Genomic DNA, 11,945 nt, shown 5'->3' on the forward strand with positions numbered 1-11,945 from the left:
CTTGGGGTAGAAGTCGTTGCATTTTTGCTTAGTAGGTTGTGCAGAAGTTCGTATCCGCCTATTGTGCAATCGTGCTAGCATCTGTCTAGTGTTGTGCAACAAGAGCATTTTCGTGGACTCCACATTTTGGCTCATCCCTTGGTTGCACGACCCCACCTATCTATTTGCGTGTGTGTTTCCGTGTACCACATTTTGCTATTGGTCTACTGGTTGCATTTGCAAATTTGCGAATCTTTTCCAACATTATTGAGTCTCACTTACAATTGCATCAAATTTTGTGCCACCATCCTAACCGAGCTCCACCATATGCTTTTACTTGTGTAGGTGTGAGAAACCGACAAGAAGATGTACCAATTGTGCTATTTCCTTGTTCCACATTGGAGTGATCATTGATCCATTTTCAACATCGGTCAAGGTACATTTGGTATAAGTTCTTCTCTTTCTCCCACTCACATATTTTCGTTTGGAATGATGGATAGGCCAAGTACTTCTACCAACCCACTCTTCCTTGAGCAAGACGACGACCCGAACAACTACGTCACCAAGCTACACCTATTTGGTACACAACGAGCTTTGCATGAAGAGCAACTAGCAATGAGCGACCGCATCGACAACCTCGCCACCGACTTGCGACTCTCCGAGCAACTCACAAGAGACTACTTCGACAACAAGCTCGATGAACACAAGCATGAGAATGACGTAAGAATGGATGAGATTCGTGCCTTGTTGGTCAACCGCCCTTCTACCACTTCGTCCTACTCAAGACGGAGCCGCTCAAGTCAACACTCCGACGACACTATCTCCGGCTCAAGTACCCCGACATCGAACACTCTTCGTCGTGCCGCGCGTCAACATCCTCAAGCAAACCGCAATCCTCTACACGACACCAACTCTCAAGAGCATCGACACCGTCAAAACCAAGCTACATTCGTGCAAGCACAAGAACGTCAACGCCAACGCCAACAAGAACAAGAGGAATGGGCGCGACAACATCAAGATGCACAAGACACCAAGGCACAACGTCAAGAACAACAACTACGTGAAGCTCAAGCACTTGAGGCGCAACGTGCCCTTCGAGATTCAAGTCGAGCCGTAGCCAACCGAGGCCGACAAGCTCGTCTACACCAAGAAGCGCTTCGTGATGAAGCTCAAGAAAGGATTTATCAATCACGTGTGCATCGTTAAGTTCCTCGTTAAGCTCGATAAGCTCCTCCACAATCTCGCCAAGAACATCAAGTTCAACAAGAGCAACATGACAATGGAAATCCTCCAAGACAAGAGCAGCATGAAGTCGACAACCCTCCTTGCAAAGAGCAACATGAGATTGTCAATCCTCAACGACATGGGCGTCATCATCCCCGACCCCAACACAATGAAGAGCAACGATACGGCAAGCTAAAGTTCACCATGCCCAAGTTCACCGGAAGCAATGACCCCGAAGAGTATATATCATGGGCATTGAAGGTTGACAAAATCTTCCGCTTGCACAACTATGAAGAAGAGAAGAAGATAGCGATGGCATCCCTTGAATTCCAAGACTACGTCCTCATTTGGTGGGAACAAGTCATTGAGCGCCGAGAGGCCAGTGGTGAACCACCCATCACTACTTGGGCGCAAATGAAGGATCTCATGAGAGCACGTTTTGTGCCTAACTACTACAACCGCGACCTCTTCAAGACACTCCAACTACTCAAGCAAGGAACCAAGAGCGTTGAAGAGTACTACAAGGAAATGGAGATTGCCATGATACGATCCAATGTCATGGAAGATGATGAGCAAACTATGGCACGTTTCTTGAATGGACTCAATCATCCTATCAATAAAATAGCCGACTTCCAACCATACTCGAACCTCATCGAGCTAGTGCATAAAGCTACCAAAGCGGAACGCCAAGTGCAAGATGACCTCAAATATGCCAAGTTCTCATCCAAGTCATATGGCTTCTCCAACTCTCAAGCTTCAACGACTCCAACAGCTTCTACCTCAACCAAGCCATCTACAAACAACGGCGACAAGTCAAGTTACCAGAAAACTCCGACAACCTCAAGTCGTCCTCCTACTACAAGCAACTTCAAGCCAAAAGCTTCGTCATCATCTACCCCAACCGATGAGACCATCAAGACAAGTTCCTTCAAATGCTTCACATGCGGCGACCGAGGCCACAAGTCATTCGAGTGCACAAACAAGCGCACCATGATCCTCAACGACAACGGAACCTATGACTCAATGAGTGTAGGAGAAATGGAAGCCCTTGAGCAAGTGGCCAAGAACCGGCAAGTGAACAATGAAGATGACGATGATCAAGTCTTTGGTGATGAAGATTCGAGCCCCGCTCTTGTTGTCTCCAAGGTCTTGACTCTTCAACATCAACAAGACGAAGACCAACGATGCCACATCTTCCACACCAAGGCCGACATCAATGGAAGGTCCGTCAAGGTCATCATCGCTGGAGGAAGTTGCCATAACCTCGCAAGTGAAGAACTATGCTCCAAGCTTCAATTGGTCAAGATGAAGCACCTGCACCCATACAAGGTTCAATGGCTAAGTGACACCGGTACCATCGAAGTCGAGCATAGAGTACAAGTTTCTTTCAAGATCGGAGCTTACGAAGACACTTTGGAGTGTGATGTCCTTCTGATGACCGTGTGCCACCTCCTTCTTAGACGGCCATGGCAATTCGACCGAGGTGTCATCCACAATGGGCGTACAAATCATTATAGCCTCAAGATGAAAGGAAAGGAGTATGTGCTACGACCTATGTCTCCAAGCCAAGTGATCACCGACAAGCAAGCCACCCATCATGGAGAGAATAGTGAGAGAGCGAGCCACCAAAAAGAGAGTGAGCGCCACAAGCCCAAATTGAGTGCCTCCACGATGAGCGACAAGAAGAACTTAGTCCTATTTGCCACCAAACATGAGACGAGAGAAGTGTGTGAGAACCCATAAAGTGTTATACACTATGTCCTTTTGTGCAAAGACGAAGCACCAAAAGCTAACACCTCTCACGATCTACCTTTAGTGTTATCTTCTCTATTGCAGGAATTCCAAGATGTTTTCCCCGACGAGCTACCTCTGGGTCTACCTCCACTACGAGGCATCGAGCACCGCATCGACCTCATCCCCTAAGCGCCACTTCCAAACAAGGCTCCCTACCGAGTCAACCCCGAAGAAACCAAAGAAAACAAAGGCAAGTAAAGCATCTCATAGATCATGGACATGTGGGTGAAAGTTTGAGTCCTCGTGCCGTACCGGTCATTCATGTGCCAAAAAGCGACGGTAGCTTTCACATGTGTTCCGATTGTAGATCCATCAATGCTATCACCGTTCGCTATAGGTACCCCATTCCACGCCTTGATGATATGCTTGATCAGCTTAGCGGTGCCACTATTTTTTCCAAAATCGATCTCAAAAGTGGTTACTATAAAATCCGCATACAAGAGGGTGATGAATGGAAAACCGCTTTCAAAACTAAGTTTGGTTTGTATGAGTGGTTAGTCTTGCCTATGGGTTTATCCGAAGCACCCGGTACTTTCATGCGTCTTATGCATTATGTGTTTCGCCCTTACATTGGTGAGTTTGTTGTGGTCTACTTCGACGATATCCTTGTTTTTAGCAAATCTCTGAAAGAGCATGTCACCCACCTTCGCATCGTGCTACGAACTCTTCGAAAAGAGCGTCTTTATGCTAATATGGAAAAAATGCCTTTTTGGTGTTGATAAGCTTGTTTACTTGGGTTTTGTAGTATCTTCCAAGGGTGTTCATGTTGATGAATCTAAGATCAATGCTATTAAAACTTGGCCCCAACCAACAAATTTGCAACAAGTGCGTAGTTTTCTCGGTTTAGCCGGTTTCTACCGTAGATTTGTGAAGGACTTTAGAACTATTGCATCTCCTTTACATGCTTTGAGCAAGAAGAATGCACCCTTTGTTTGGGGACCATCGCAAGATAGCGCATTCAATGAGCTTAAGAATTTGCTTACTCATGCTCCCGTGCTTGCATTACCCAACTTTGACAAACCTTTTGAAATTTATTGCAATGCTAGTGGTAATGGCATAGGAGGTGTGTTAACGCAAGAGAAGCGCCCCATAGCATACTTTAGTGAGAAACTTTCCGGAGCGCAACTCAATTATCCTATCTATGACAAAGAGCTATATGCTTTAGTGCGAGTTTTGCATGAATGGGAACATTACCTTCGCCCTCATGAATTTATCATCCATACCGACCATGAAACACTTAAATATCTTAAGGGTCAAACTAAATTGAACAAGCGTCATGCTAAATGGAGTGAGTTCATTGAGTCATTTCCTTATGTCATCAAGTATATCAAAGGAAAGGAAAATGTTGTGGCGGATGCACTTTCCCGTATATGCATGCTTGTTACTCAACTTGAACTGAATGTCATTGGCTTTGAGCACATAAAAGACTTGTATGAGCATGATCCTACTTTTGCTATTCCTTATGCCAAATGTTTGACCCATACATCTTGGGAACGCTATTACATCAAAGATGGATATCTTATGAAAGCTAACAAACTATGCATCCCCGAGTCTTCTCTTCGTTTGTTCCTTTTGCAAGAATCTCATGGCGGAGGACTCGTGGGACACTTTGGACGCGACAAGACATTTGCTATGCTCTCCAAGAACTATTTTTGGTCCAAGATGTTTCGCGACGTCAACCGCTTCACCAACCGATGCTCTACATGTCACAAAGCTAACCAAAGCTCAATATGCCTCTTCCAATTCTGTATCAACCATGGGAAGATATTAGCATGGATTTTGTCCTTGGTTTGCCTAGAACTAGAAATGGAAAGGATTCCGTGTTTGTTGTTGTGGACCGATTCTCTAAAATGGCACATTTCATACCATGCAACAAGATAGACGATGCTTCACATGTTGCAAATTTATTTTGTAGGGAAATCTTGCGACTACATGGAGTGCCAAAGACGATTGTCTCGGACTGTGACGTCAAGTTCTTGAGTTACTTTTGGAAGACATTGTGCGCCAAGCTCGGAATCAAGCTTTTGTTCTCTACGGCGTACCATCCACAAACCGACGGCCAAACGGTGGTCACGAACCGTACACTCTCCACTCTACTACGTGTGTTGATAAAGAAGAACATCAAGGAGTGGGAGGAGTGCCTACCTATCGCCGAGTACGCCTACAACTGTGCAAGACATTCGACTACCGGCAAGTCCCCATTCGAGGTCGTCTACGGCTTCAACCCATTGTCACCATTGGACATTCTTCCTCTACCGCTACAAGAGTGCACAAACATGGACGCGAGTGCAAGAGTCAACTATGTCAAGAAGATGCATGAAGATACAAGGCACACCATTGAGCACCAAGTACAACGGCTCGCGACCAAGCTCAACGTCAACAAGCAACCCATGATATTCAACAATGGAGATCTTGTGTGGCTACACCTTCGCAAGGACCGCTTCCCCAACGAACACAAGTCCAAACTTCTACCACGAGCCGATGGACCATTCAAGGTGCTTGCACGCTACAACAACAATGCCTACAAGATCGACATCCCACGCGACAAGTACTCCGTGAGCGACATCTTCAACGTTAAAGATCTCTCCCCGTACCATGGTGATGAGGATTTCGATATGAGGTCGGATCTTTCCCAAGGGAGGGGAGATGATGCGGAGCATCCTACGGTCATCCCCATGAATCTTCCATCATCTCATCCAGAGCCAAGAGGACCTATGACACGAGCACGAGCTAGAGCTCTCGAGAACGAGGTGACTTCCTTCCTTAGTGATATCACATATGATGCACTCGAGACATGGCTACTACCTAAGTCTGATATGTTATGCATGATTAGGTGTCAAGAGGACCCTCCCGGAGATGCTCATGAAGACGGACAAGCCGCCAAGTTCACGGACGAGGAGAACCAACGGAAGGAGTCAAGTGCAACTCCCAGGACCCGGACATCCGGCCAGGACCCGGGACATCCGGCCCCTGGAAACGTCACCAGCGCCAAGGAGCCAGTGGCCAAGCCTACAGGCCCCGGACATCCGGCCTCAGCCCGGAAATCCGGCGCCCGTCACAGAACATACCCGAAGCTGAACCACTTCAGCCCGGACATCCGGCCCGTCCCGAGCTCCCGGACATCCGAACCTCGCCTATGCAGAGAGCATCCAGGCCAGCACAGCCAGCTCGGACATCCGGCCCCTCCAGCCCGGACATCCGGCACCTCGCGAAGGCCGGACATCCGGCCTCCCCTGTCTGCACACAGTCTAAGGGCCGAGGCCCGTGTACCCCTTCGCACACCTAGACTATATATACTCTCCCATCTCCCTCTTTCTAGGGTTAGCATTGGTTTAGCTCATATGTGAGATAGAGCATTGCTCATCCATACGGATCTTCTCCATGAGGGAGACCGCGGCCCCTCTACGGAGACGATCCACGTTGGATTCAAGACCCCCTCTTGGGTGGCCCCATCAAGACCTCCTCGGGGAGAAGAACCGGTTACCCTTTGTATCGTCCGTTGTTGACTTTGGATCGTGTATCTCCCCTTGTGTTTCGAGGATCTAGCATACATGTGACTATATCTTGTTGGTTTTGAGAGTTCCTCTTGTGTTTTCCCCTCGTTTTCCCTTCGTGTTCTTAGTTGGGATCCGCTCCTTTCGTGAAAGATCGGCCATATAGGGTTCCACCCTACATCACAACGCCAACAAGAACAAGAGGAGCGAGTGCGCCAACACCAAGATGCACAAGATGCCGAGGCACAACGCCAAGAACAACAACTACGTGAAGCTCAAGCACTTAAGGCGCAACGTGCCCTCCGAGATTCAAGTCGAGCCGTAGCCACGCGCAACCGGCAAGCTCGTGAGCAACAAGAAGCGCTTCGCGATGAAGTCCAAGAAAGGATTTATCAATCATGTGTGCATCGTCAAGTTCGTCAAGCTCGACAAGCTCCTACACAAGCTAGACAAGAACATCAAGTTCATCGAGAGCATGAAGACAATGGACCTCCTCCAAGACAAGAGCAAAATGAGGTCGACAAACCTCCTCGCCAAGAACAACATGAGATTATCAATCCTCAACGACATGGGAGTCATCATCCCCGACCCCAACACAATGAAGAGCAACGATACGGCAAGCTAAAGTTCACCATGCCCAAGTTCACCGGAAGCAATGATCTCGAAGAGTACATATCATGGGCATTGAAGGTTGACAAAATCTTCTGCTTGCACAACTATGAAGAAGAGAAGAAGATAGCGATGGCATCCCATGAATTCCAAGACTACGTCCTCATTTGGTGGGAACAAGTCATTGAGCGCCGAGAGGCCAAAGGCGAACCACCCATCACTACTTGGGCGCAAATGATGTCATGAGAGCACCATTCGTGCCAAACTACTACAACCGCGACCTTTTCAAGAAACTCCAACTCCTCAAGCAAGGAACCAAAAGCGTTCAAGAGTACTACAAGGAAATGGAGATTGCCATGATAAGAGCCAATGTCACGGAAGATGATGAGCAAACTATGGCACGTTTCTTGAATGGACTCAATCATCCTATCAAGAAGATCGCCGACTTCCAACCATACTCGAACCTCATCGAGCTTGTGCACCAAGCCACCAAAGCGGAACGCCAAGTGCAAGATGACTTCAAGTACGCCAAGTTCTCATCCAAGTCCTATGGCCCAACAATCAAGCTTCAACGACTCCAACAACTTCTACCTCAACCAAGCCATCTACAAGAACCGGCGACAAGTCAAGTTACAAGAAAACTTCGACACCTTCAAATCATCCTCCTACTACAAGCAACTTCAAGCCGAGAGCTTCATCATCATCTACCCCAACTGATGAGACCATGAAGACAAGTTCCTTCAAATGCTTCACATGCGGCGGCCGAGGCCACAAGTCCTTTGAGTGTACAAACAAGCGCACCATGATCCTCAGCGACGACGGAACCTATGACTCAATGAGTGAAGGAGAAATGGAAGCCCTTGAGCAAGTGGCCATGCACCGGCAAGTGAACAACGCAGATGAAGATGATCAAATCTTTTGTGACGAAGATTCAAGCCCCGCTCTTGTTGTCTCCAAGGTCTTGACTCTTCAACATCAACAAGACGAAGACCAAAGATGCCATATCTTCCACACCAAGGCCGGCATCAATAGAAGGTCCGTCAAGGTCATCATCGATGGAGGGAGTTGCCATAACCTCGCAAGTGAAGAACTATGCTTCAAGCTCCAATTGGTCAAGATGAAGCATCCGCACCCATACAAGGTTCAATGGCTAAGCGACACCGACACCATCCAAGTCGAGCATAGAGTACAAGTTTCTTTCAAGATCGGAGCTTATGAAGACACTTTGGAGTGTGATGTCCTCCCGATGACCGTTTGCCACCTCCTTCTTGGACGGCCATGGCAATTTGACCGAGGTGTAATCCACAACGGGCGTACAAACCACTATAGCTTCAAGATGAAACGAAAGGAGTATGTGCTATGACCTATGTCTCCAAGCCAAGTGATCGCCGACAAGCAAGCCACCCATCATGGAGAGAATAGTGAGAGAGCGAACCACCAAAAAGAGAGTGAGCGCCACAAGCCAAAATTGAGTGCCTCCACGATGAGCGACAAGAAAAACTTAGTTCTATTTGCCACCAAACGTTAGATGAGAGAAGTGTGTGAGAACCCATCAAGTGTCCTACACTATGTCCTATTGTGCAAGGACGCGGCACCAAAAGCTAACACCTCTCACAATCTACCTTTGGTGTTATCTTCTTTATTGCAGGAATTCCAAGATGTTTTCCCCGATGAGCTACCTCCGGGTCTACCTCCACTACGAGGCATCGAGCACCGCATCGACCTCATCCCTGGAGCGCCACTTCCAAACAAGGCTCCCTACTGAGTAAACCCCGAAGAAACCAAAGAACTACAAAGGCATGTAAAGCATCTCATAGACCATGGACATGTGCGTGAAAGTTTGAGTCCTTGTGCCGTACCGGTCATTCTTGTGCCAAAAAGAGACGGTAGCTTTCGCATGTGTTCCGATTATAGACCCATCAATGCTATCACCGTTCGCTATAGGTACCCCATTCCACGCCTTGACGATATGCGAGATGAACTTAGCGGTGCCACTATCTTTTCGAAAATTTATCTTAAAAGTGGTTACTATCAAATACGCATACAAGAGGGTGATGAATGGAAAACTGGTTTCATGCCTATGGGTTTATTGGAAGCACCCGATACTTTCATGCGCCTTATGCATTATGTGTTTTGCCCTTATATTCGTGATTTTGTTGTTGTCTACTTCGATGATATCCTTGTTTTTAGCAAATCTCTCAAAAAGCATGTCACCCACCTTCGCACCGTGCTACAAACTCTTCGAAAAGAGCAACTTTATGCTAATATGGAAAAATGCCTTTTTGGTGTTGATAAGCTTGTTTTCCTTGGTTTTGTAGTATCTTCTAAGGGTGTTCATGTTGATGAATCTAAGATCAATTCTATTAAAACTTGGCCCCAACCAACCAATTTGCAACAAGTGCGTAGTTTCCTTGGTTTAGCCGGTTTCTACCATAGATTTGTGAAGGATTTTAGCACTATTGCTTCACCTTTACATGCTTTGAGCAAGAAGAATGCACCCTTTGTTTGGGGACAATCTCAAGATAGCGCTTTCAATGAGCTTAACTGCTTACTCATGCTCCCGTGCTTGCATTACCCAACTTTGACAAACCTTTTGAAATTCATTGCGATGCTAGTGGTAATGGCATCGGAGGTGTGTTAACGGAAGGGAAGCGCCCCATGGCATATTTTAGTGAGAAACTTACCGGAGCGCAACTCAATTGCCCCATCTATGACAAAGAGCTATATACTTTAGTGCGAGTTTTGCGTGAATGGGAACATTATCTCCGCCCTCATGAATTCATCATCCATACCGATCATGAAACACATAAATACCTTAAGGGTCAAACTAAGTTGAACAGGCGTCATGCTAAGTGGAGTGAATTTATTGAGTCATTATGCGAGAGAATGCAAATCTCAGCGTGTGATGATTGCTACTGAGGATGGTGGGTATGAGTCCGCTAGTGACTATGATGAGGAGACTTTGGCTCTTATTACACATGAAGAACACGGTGGACATGATTATGATCATGACGCAATACATGGCTCCTGAAGATGCTGTCAGGTATGAATGTTTAGTTGCTCAACGTGTTTTGAGTGTGCAGGTCACACAAGCTGAGCAAAATCAGAGGCATAATTTGTTCCATACAAAGGGAGTTGTGAAGGAACGTTCTGTTCACGTCATCATAGATGGAGGGAGCTGCAACAACTTGGCTAGCACGGATATTGTGGAGAAGCTATCTCTCACCACAAGACCACATCCACATGGTTACTACATCAAATGGTTCAAAAACAGCGGCAAGGTTAAGGTAACACGTACTGTTCGTGTGCATTTTAGTATCTCGACATATGCTGATTATGTTGATTGTGATGTGGTACCTATGCAAGCATGTTCCTTATTACTTGGTAGACCATGGCAATTTGATAAAAATTCTATACACCATGGTAGAAACAATCAGTATACTCTTGTTCATAAGGATAAAAATATTACTTTGTCCTATGACTCTTGATTCCATTTTGAAAGATGATATTAATAGAGCTAATAAAGCAAAACAAGAGAAAAATAAGAGTGAAAATCATATTGTGGCAAAAGAATTTGAGCAACAAATGAAACCTAATAATAGACCATCTAGTGTTGCTTCTGAAATTAAATTGAAAAAGTGCATGTTTTACTTGCCTCAAAATCTGATATTGATGAGCTAGATTTCAGCAAATCTGTTTGCTATGCTTTTGTGTGCAAAGCGGCATTATTTTCATTCGAGGACGTGCCTTCATCTTTGCCCCTTGATGTCACTAACATTTTGCAGGAGTTTGTTGACGTCTTTCCACAAGACGTGCCACCGGGATTACCACCTATTCGAGTGAATGAGCATCAAATTGACTTAATGCTGGTGCATCGCTACCCAACCGTGCACCACACCGTACCAATCCAGAGGAGATGAAGGAGATTATGCGTCAAGTACAGGAGCTGCTCGAGAAAGGTTATATACGTGAATCTGTTAGTCCTTGTGTTGTTCCTATTATACTAGTGCCTAAAAAGGATGGTACGTCGCGTATGTGTGTTGATTGTAGAGGCATTAGTAATATTACTATTCGTTATCGTCATCCTATTCCTAGGCTAGATGATATGCTTGATGAATTGAGTGGCTCTACAATATTCTCCAAAGTTGATTTGCGTAGTGGATACCATCAAATTCGTATGAAATTGGGAGATGAATGGAAAACTGCATTTAAAACTAAGTTTGCTTTATATGAATGGTTAGTCATGCCTTTTGGGTTAACTAATGCACCTAGTACTTTCATGAGATTAATGAACAAAGTTTTACGTGCTTTCATTGGACGATTTGTGGTAGTCTATTTTATTATATACTGATTTATAGTAAATCTTTAGAGGAACATTTGGAACATTTACTTGCCGTTTTTGTTGCTCTACTTGATGCACGTTTGTTAGGTAACCTTGGAAAGTGCACCTTTTGCACCGACCGAGTATATTTTCTTGGCTATGTTGTTATTCCACACGGAATTGAAGTTGAAAAAGCCAAGATTAAAGCTATTGAGAGTTGGCCGCAGCCCAAAACGGTCACATAAGTGAGGAGTTTCCTTGGCCTCGCTGGTTTCTATAGGCGTTTGTGAGAGATTTCAGCACCATTGTTGCACCTCTCAACGAGCTTACAAAGAAGGATGTGCCTTCTGTTTGGGGTACCGCACAGGAAGAAGCCTTCACGGTATTGAAAGATAAGTTAACACATGCTGCTTTACTCCAACTTCCTGATTTTAATAAAACTTTTGAGCTTGAATGTGATGCTAGTGGAATTGGATTAGGAGGTGTGTTATTACAAGATGGCAAACCTGTTGCATACTTTTCTA

Source organism: Aegilops tauschii, chromosome 4, assembly GCF_002575655.3.
Source record: "Aegilops tauschii subsp. strangulata cultivar AL8/78 chromosome 4, Aet v6.0, whole genome shotgun sequence".
NCBI lineage: Eukaryota > Viridiplantae > Streptophyta > Magnoliopsida > Poales > Poaceae > Aegilops > Aegilops tauschii.